Source organism: Macadamia integrifolia, unplaced genomic scaffold, assembly GCF_013358625.1.
Source record: "Macadamia integrifolia cultivar HAES 741 unplaced genomic scaffold, SCU_Mint_v3 scaffold491, whole genome shotgun sequence".
In the NCBI taxonomy this organism is placed as follows: Eukaryota; Viridiplantae; Streptophyta; class Magnoliopsida; order Proteales; family Proteaceae; genus Macadamia; species Macadamia integrifolia.
The window spans coordinates 248131-257256 of record NW_024870465.1 but is presented as its reverse complement, the minus strand read 5'-3'; the positions used below and the strand labels follow the sequence as shown (position 1 = coordinate 257256).

Sequence of the window (9126 nt, the reverse complement as noted above, 5' to 3'; positions counted from 1 at the left end):
TGTCTTGCCAGCACCCTCGAGGAGGTCAATGTACGACACCATCCTCGGGGAGGTCTGTGCACCTTATGACATCTGAGATCATACGGTGGTACTTTTGCGTTATAGTTTTGCATCCACTCACAACATGGTTCTATCCACCGCCATGGCTAATTATCTAACCTCATATGTAATCACGAGTAATGGAAAATGATGCTACACCCTTGACACCATACCCTTGGGTATATAAAAGGATCACGTACCTTGAGTATAAAGATCCCATGAAGGCTACCCGATACGGTCCTATTGCAGTCACTACATCTTTGTATCATGTCGAACTAGATGAAAAACCCCTAGGAATGCCACAAGCTAATTGATTAGATTTGTTTGAGATCTAAGTTGGAGTATTCTTATAATGTATTTGAATCATCGAGAATATGCTCTCTTAAGTGGGTTATCAGTTAAAGATTTTTTCCCGAATGTAGGAATGACATCTTGATGGTTCAGTATGTATAATCTGGGGTGATTCCCATCAAATTGTATAGGATGTCGAATCATCAAGGATGTGAATTCCATAGACATCCAGGGGAAAGAATCATCAAGTGGGTTAAATCATAAAGAGCAGAACCTGATGACATAAAATACCTTATAAAAATACTTTTCACTAAGATCACCATGTTTGCTTCTGAGTGTCTTGATAAGGGTTTAACTGAGGACTTAAGTTATGTTAAGTCTTTATCATCGCACTAATTAACTTTGTATGAAATGTTTGATTGAAGAAAAAATAATTCATTAAAAACAAAAAATAATATAAATATAAAAAAAAAAATCTGAAACCAAACCTTCTTTGTGGGTCAGGCACGACTCCACTTCCAAAATAATACCCCCCATCCGTGTGGACTCTTCAGGTTAACCGATTGACTCGCCTAAGTCCAATATCATCCCACTCAGATAACATTTTATCAAATAGTCAGGACTCATTCAGAATGGAAGCATTTGTTAGAGACCCAGTTAGTGGTGATACATCGGAACCAGCAAGGGCTCACCCCTTGGAAGCAATGCAAGCCGAAATGGCCGAGTTTAAGAGAAATTTAGCACATATCTTATAAAAGATTAGAAACTCATCTAGGGCTGACTCAATCCCTACTCAAAATGAGAATGTGATTTGAAACCTGACTAGGGTAGATTTTGTCCCTCTTTCAGGAGAACCAGAATGGTCTAGGGTAGCTACACCAAGGGGAACCTCTGCAGTGCCTAACACTCCTCCCAGTTTCATAATTTATGAGGACCAAGAAGATTTCACTGTCCATGTCCAAAATGAACCTCTAGAAATGGAGATAGAAAAGAAAATGAGAGAACATCTAGAGAAGTTATAAAGTATGATCCGGAGTAGAAAGAACCAAGAAGGGCAGGCCAGGATCCCAACGAGGTGAGTTTTTTCTCTGGAGCATGAGTCCCTAAGAAATTTAAATGGCAATCTGACAGGTTTGATGGGTTAGAAGACCCTAAGGCTAACTTAAAGATCTTCATGAGTATCATTAAATCATGGGAAACTCACCAATAAACAAATAGGGCAAGCGTTTACGTTGAATTTATCAAGGCCAGCTTTGAGGTGGCTAACACAATTGGAACCCATACAGACTCAAAATTGAGGGACATTTCTGCAATCTTTTACCAAGTATTATTCCTATAATACCGAAGTTGATGTCAATCGATGTGAATTTGGAGACCCTAAGATAGTAGTCGAAGGAAGGGTTTACAACATTTCTGATGAGGTTTCGGGACAAGGTTTCCAAAATAGTAGATCACCTTTTTGAAGCAAAACAAGTGGAGATGTTGATTGAGAATCTCTCTAAGCCGTAGTATGAGTCCTCTACTACCAACATTTACAAACTTTTGATGCTCTGATAGCCACGGGCAACCGCGTCAAGAACAAGTTCTTAAGTGATGCTTAGAACTAATTAGTTAGTTTCTCAAGACTACGGAAAGAGTATATCATTTGGGCAAGGTAAGGGTCCAGAAGTAGGCACAATGAAGGCACTCCAACGAGTAGCATCAACAACTGCATCCCATCCTCATCTGTTTGTGATACAAGCAGATCCCCCATCTTAAGAGCTCCTTAGCCAAAGAGGCAGTTCAAAAATTTGGGAATGCTGTTAACAACAATTTATGAGAAATTAAAGAAGAAAGGCCTCCTGGGCATAAGGAACATGAATCCTATGCTTACCATAATCAAAAAGGTCGTACCACAGAGTGGTGCTTCAATTTGCAACGTGTCATTCAAGATTAGGTAAATAATGGGACAATGAAGTGAAAGTCAAGCAGGCTCCTAATGTCATAACCAATCCTCTCCCAAATCATGGGGTAGTCAATGCATTGGAAGATGAGGAATCTTAAGAAGATCCAACTTGACTCATTCGGCCAAGGGGCAAGAAAAGTCTCATGAATTCTCGTGTGTACAAGAAGGTCATGGGAAACAAAGCACGAATAATGCGAGAAGGAGCCGAAAGAATCTCAAGAGCCACTAATGAAGGAGAATTAGGAGTCATAGGCCAATCACCACCACCTAGTCCTCCACCATCGTCACCATCAACTAAAGTCCCAATATTCCATACCTCTTCATATCTACTTGCTACGCACGCGATCCATCCTATTACCCACCTTTGCCACCACTACCCAAATCCCCATTGTACCACCCACGATCATATTGATCAGCACATTTATGTGTGAAATCTAGGGTATAAAAACATGTATTTTATATATTTAGAATGGAGCTACCTGGGGTTTTACTCTCTTTTTACAGGTTTTGTATTTTAAAGGCCTTAAGGACTATGGGGCACCATATCTTCAATTCTACACATAAAGAGGTCCAGTTTCTCTTCATGGCTACGAAGAGGACAAAATTCTGAGAAAGATGATGTGTTAGATTAAAAGTACGCATTCGTTTTAGCACCTGTACACATAATTATTCTTTTTGGGTCAGAAAAATAATAATAGACTAGAACTCAACCGAGATGTAGGTTAGCCCTTTTGCAGTTGTCCCAGGGATACAAAAGAATATTTCAAATACCAATAAGGATCGATGGATCCCCCTTGAGTAATTAAAGATTCTATTTTTTTTTATAACAATAACTATTTAGCGTAGTTGGTGAGCCATGGTGTGCAAAAATCCCATGTTAACCAGGAGGTCTCAAGTTCGAATCTTTTGGTTGTTTTTTTTTTGCTCTCCTATTTTCCAACCACTTAAAGACCAAGGGCATGGAGGAGATTTCCCATTAAATTAGAAGATTGGTCAAAGCAAAGCAAGAGAAATTAGGCCAAGGGGGGTTTCTTGCGCAAGAAGAGAGAGAAAAAGGAAAGAAAAAAAAAGAGAAATAAATCCTATCCAAATCGTCCCTCATATCATCAACAAAGATGTCCAAATCTTTAAGCAAGCAGAGGAAATCATCCAAAGGTTGTGCGCAAGTTTGAAGGAGAGAGAAAAGGAGAGGAAAAATAGGAAATAAGAGAGAAAATATATAAAAATAATAAAAAAATAAAAAATAAAAAAATAAAAAATAAAAAAATAAAAAAATAAAAAAATAAAAAATAAAAAATAAAAAATAAAAAATAAAAATAAATAAAGAGAAAATCGTTGGGTCTCCCATCTTGCACGATTTTTCTCCTCTCCCCTCCACATTAGCACCTCAATCTCAAAAAAAATCCTTTTGGAAACCCAATTCGTTGGATTTTTTCTCCCCTTCCCTATAAATAAGAATCATGTAAGAAAGGGAGGCACTTCTCTTCTTCTTAGGGCTTTCTTTTTTAGTTGCTCTCTCTCTCTCTCTCTCTCTCTCTCTCTCTCTCTCTCTCTCTCCCTTTAGTTCTAGTTTTAGTTTTTTGCTATTAAACACTTTTGTAACCAATTTTATTAAATGAATGCAATCACTTTTGTCTTTGATTTAGTCTTTTAATTTTATGTTTTATGCAATTAAAATTGTAATTTTCAAGTTATAGTTCTAGGTGACAAGAACAAGCCGTGGAGCATTTCCTTTCAAGTTCAAGTTTCTCTTTCAAATTTGTTTTCTCTAGTACGACCAATTTCAGATTTGGTTTATTCTAGATCTGATTTTTAGTACTGGTAGTATTTCAAATCTCAATCAAGTTTTTAAATTCAAGTATTGAAGTTCATGTAAGTGGGCTTCTGCAGTAGTCTTCTCACCCCCCTCTCATTCTTTCTTCTTGCTACCCTTTCATTCTTAAAGTAGGTTTTAAATTTTCAGTTTTATATTATTGCTTTCCCTTTCCCCCAAGGCTCATTGCTAGATTATGCGTTGGCTTTGCTCTCTCTAGCTATGCAACCATCCTTTTAATTTGATTATTTATATTGCATCCCTTCCTCCTAAGCTAAGTTGAGGAACCCTTGTAAGAGTAGATCTCTGGTCAAGTAGGGAAGCTAATATTATTTATGGTGCATCCCTCAGGCTAAGTAGAGATACCTACTTGTGTGCCTCTCTCTAGATTTATTTATTTATTTTTTTAATTTTATTTATTTCCTTTTCAGTACTTTTTATTTTAGTTATTTGCTTTTTAATTGCGTGGTTTGAGTATTTAAATTCCTAGATGATGAATGGTTAGGATTAGATGTGAATGGTTAGGTTGATCAATTTTTAGTGCAATTTCAATTCCAATTTCCCTAGATGTGTTAGTTTGGACGCTTTTAGATGCATTTGTGTTAGGACGATAGTTAGAAGTAGATCACCATAATCAATCTTTACACTTTCACATCATTAAAAGAAGCTAAAAATAAAGTGGCTGCTCTCCTTGTGTTCGACCTGTTAGCTACATTGATCCCCATGCTTGCGGTTACTTTTAAAATTCCAAAAAGTTTTTGACGCCGTTGCCAGGGAGATAGTTCTATGTTGTTTTTTCGCTTTCTTTTGGTAAATCAGAGTGCTTTATTTGCTTAGTTTTTTTTTTGTTTTTCTTTTATTGAATTCCTGAGAAAAAAACCTTACAATAATAGTTGAATCGGTGGAGGTCACCAAGTGTCACAGTATGATAAAGATAGGTTTCGCCCTGTAGCAGTACCTCAGGAATTGACCTGAGCAACCCCGGATCCCTGTCGGTAAGCTCACATAAAAAAATCAGAAAAAGAGTTTTCAAATTTTTTTTTTCTTTTATGTTTGTGGTTTGTCTTATTCTAGTTGTGGATAGTGTTCTATTACATGAGTGCTGAGTGGGTACTTGATAGTACAAATAAGTTAGAAAGAAGAGATCCAACAAATAGTGACCCTATACGTTTGCTCTCTTTAAAACCTTTCAATATGGGAGACCAACAGCAAAACCTTCCACCTAAATCTCTGAAAGATAGGTTCTACCCTGCTAAAACAGCCCAACCTTCCTGCATAGTTCTGCCACAAGCCCAGGGCAATAATTTTGAGCTCAAATCTTAATACATCACTGGGTTGCCCCACTTCCATGGGCTGACCTCTGATGATGCATATCTAGTTCTAAGGGAATTTGAAGAGGTATGTGTTCTAATTAAGATCCAACAACTTTTTGAAGATGCTGTTAAGCTTAGGTTCATCATTTTTGCATTAAAAGACCAAGCTAAGAAGTGGTTGTATGAGTTACCCACAAATTTCATAACCACATGGGAGAAATTCACATTTGCCTTTCTCAAGAAGTTTTTCCCAAATCACAAGACCAATAAGCTTAGAAGTGATATCCTTCAGTTTAGGCAAAAGTTTAGTGAGTCCTTTTCTAAACTTATGGAGAGATTCAAGGATCTACTCCAAGAATGCTCTCACCATGGCTTAGACTTATGACATTTACTTCAAATAATTTATGAAGGCATTGATTACTCAACTAAACAAATGATAGAGTCTATGTGCCTTGAGGGATTCACATCCTTTATTGATGAAGGAAAGGCATGAGAATTCTTACTTAAATTAGCTGAAAAAATCCGTGAGTGGGAATCAACCCAAGAGAGTGAAAGAACCATAGGAGGGAAATGATATTTTATGGATGGATTAGTAGCCAAGGAAGCCCACTTAGATAGTCTTATCAAAAGGATTGAGGCTATTACTCCTAGAGAGCCATCATCAGTCAATTTGGTTAAGATGTGTGCTTGGTGATAGTCCCCTGGACATGTCATAGAAGAAGGCCCCAACATCTCTGGGGCCACTTCCAATGAACGTGTGAATACCTTATATCAGAATAATCCATATATTAATACTTACAATCCAGAATGGGAAAATCACCCAAATTTCTCCTGGAACTAGAGCAATCAAGTAGGGCCTTCTAATTTCCATAATCAAGGCAAGTCTGGACCCCAAAGGCCTCCCTTTGCACAACAACCTTTTGCCCCAAATACTTTTCCTAGGCCAAATGTAGGACCTTAGGCTAGTTTCCCTAGGCCCCATCTCCTATCTTATCAGCAACCCCTGGGTTTACCAACACTGGAGAGGCAAGTAGGGTAAGTGATTTAGAAAAGAATATGGCTTTCCTCATGACAAGCCATCAAAATCTTATGAGAGAACTCTCCTAAGTTGTCTCAATTTTACTTGAGAGGAATAAGGGAACTTTGCCCAGTCAACCAGGGCCTAACTCTAGGCTTCATCAGCCTGTTAATTCACAAGTACCAACTAATGCATCATTGAATGTAGTACAAGGTCAGACCCAATAAGGCCCTCCAACCAATGTCATGCTGTTTATGCCCTTATGAGTGGCCGAGAGTACCAATAGAGTGTTCCTAAATCTTTTCCATTTATTACTCCTATTAACTTTCCTTCTATTGAGGACACAAGTGTGTCTCTTTTTTCAGGTTCGTCTGATGAACTTAAAGATTCTTCTAAAACTAAAGATGATTTGGTTAAGAAAATTAAAAATGATTCTTCTGAAAAAGGAAATTCCTTAACAGTCCTTATGTTCATCCTGTCCCTTTTCCTAATCGATTGGTAAACGAAAAGAAGACTGCTTCCATAGACAAAATTTTAGAAGTCTTCAAAAAGGTAGAAGTGAACATCCCTCTTTTGGATGCCATATACCAGATCCCCGCCTATGCAAAGGTCCTAAAAGATTTGTGTACTCACAAATGTATCACTAGTGTGCCCAAAAAGATGTTCTTCATAGGTAACATTAGTTTTATAATTACTCAGTCTATAGCCGCTAAGTATAAGGATCCAAAGAGCCTTACCATAGCTTGTGTCATAGACAACACCTACATTGAGCATGCCTTACTTGACCTTGGCGCAAGTGTGAATCTTTTGTCTTACCATGTGTACAAGCAACTAGGATTGGGAGAATTGAAAGCCACTGGAATTACTCTTTAGTTGGCAGATAGATCTATTAAGATTTCTCAAAGGATGATTGAGAATGTCTTGCTTAAGGTGGGGGAATTTATTTTTCCTGTTGATTTCATTGTGTTAGATACCAAGCCCTTCTCAACCAAGGATGAGATCCCAATAATTCTAGGAAGACCATTCTAGACTACTAGTAATGCATTAATCAACTGCCGGAATGGTTTCCTAAGATTATCTTTCAACAACCAAACTGTTGAGTTTAACATGTTTAGGATAGACAAGTGTGAGGGTAGCGGCCAGAGATGGATTGATGTCTCTCTTCCCCTGGGGGGAAAAGGACTTACATCCCATCCTCTCTCCTCTTTCTCTTTCATGTGAGGGGAGGGGTTCATGTCGTGTGTGCTTTGCTTACTAGCCCTGAATTGCCGTATTGTCGCTCGGAGATACATGGAGGCCTATTTTGTAAGAGTGAAATTCGTTATTTGAGACGGGAGTTTGATGATGGTCCAATACGGGGATCGGGATCATACAAATGGGGGTTTGGAGTCGACACCTAGGATTATGGGCCTAGGACCTAGGGGTGGGACCAATTCCTGAGAAAAAGGGCCAAAATTTGGTCTGGTTTAGAGATTTAGGGTAAGTGTTAGGTTACAGAATTGGAAAGGTGTTAGGCACCTAATCTGCCCGGTTCAATCGGTCTTCCTACTAGATGCTTAAGAACGAATATTTTTCACAATTATTACTATTCCATATACATGGCTATGTTATCACACATATATACATTAATTGAATTCAAACTACTATATACACTAAAACAAGGTCTATATAAAGTTTACATGATGATGATTGAGTTGAGAAACTATACCTGAACTTAACACCTGTTTCGGGTCAAGAGAGGTGGGCCCCTGATTAATACCAGCTTGGACTGTCTTTCGGATTCTCCTGGCTTAGGGGAAGATGGTCTTGACCTCCAAATTCCTTTCTTGAGAGATGTTGATTGTGATGGTATGCAGCCAGGGTTCCGGCTAGGAACGGTTACTTTTGGATTTGGATTCGGATAGAGCTTCGGCTAGGGAAGGCTATTTCTGGATTTGAATTCAAACAGAGCTTCGACTAGGGGAGGCTATTTCTGGGCTTAGGATAAGGTGGTACTCTGACAAAGCTTCCACTGGAGATAGGCTAGGAGAGGGCTATATTGAGGTGGCACTCCGACAAAGCTTCCGCTAGGGATAGGCTAGGGGAGGGCTAGGGTAAGGTGGCACTTCGGTAAAGCTTTTGCTAGGAATGGCTATTTCTGGAAAGATACCAGGGCACTCAGACAGGGCTTCCGCTAGGACTGCTAATTTTGGAAAGAAACGGATTGACTAGAAATGGATTGAAGACCTCCAAAGTCCTAAAGAACACTTTGAAGATCCATACAGAGTTTCGAATCTTAACGAAGATCTCTTTGTAGATCCGAAGAACCTCAAAGGGGGGATTTCTATTTCTAGTAAAACTCAAGAACACTCAAAAGAGGGGGTTGAAGAACTCGCTACTTTTGGAAAAAATTGGATTGAACTAAGAACTTGGATTGAAGATCTTCAAGGTCCCGAAGAACACTTCGAAGATCCAAACAAGATTTCGGATTTTGAAGAAGATCGCTCCGAAGACCCAAAGAAAATCAAGAGGGGGAGGGGAGGAAAGTTTCACTACAATAGAGTGAGGTGGGATTTTGGTGTGTTTTTTCCAAAGGAGGCGGGTAATTATAGGTTTTTTTGACTAATAGAAAAGGGGGAACCTTTTTGCTCGATGGACAAAAAGGGCGTTCTTGCCTAAAGTGGGAGAAGAGGACCTTTATACACTAGGTAAAAGAGGGGTTTTTGGG

The 9126-nt window shown here is 38.7% G+C and overlaps 1 non-coding gene across 1 annotated transcript; it reads right to left on the bottom strand.

Moving 5' to 3' along the window:
- Nucleotides 1-5669: 5669 nt before the first annotated feature.
- LOC122068948 lies at nt 5670-5776 on the bottom strand. The gene has a single exon (XR_006137302.1). It is a non-coding gene; the product is annotated as a small nucleolar RNA R71 (small nucleolar RNA).
- Between the last annotated feature and the right edge of the window lie 3350 nt (nt 5777-9126).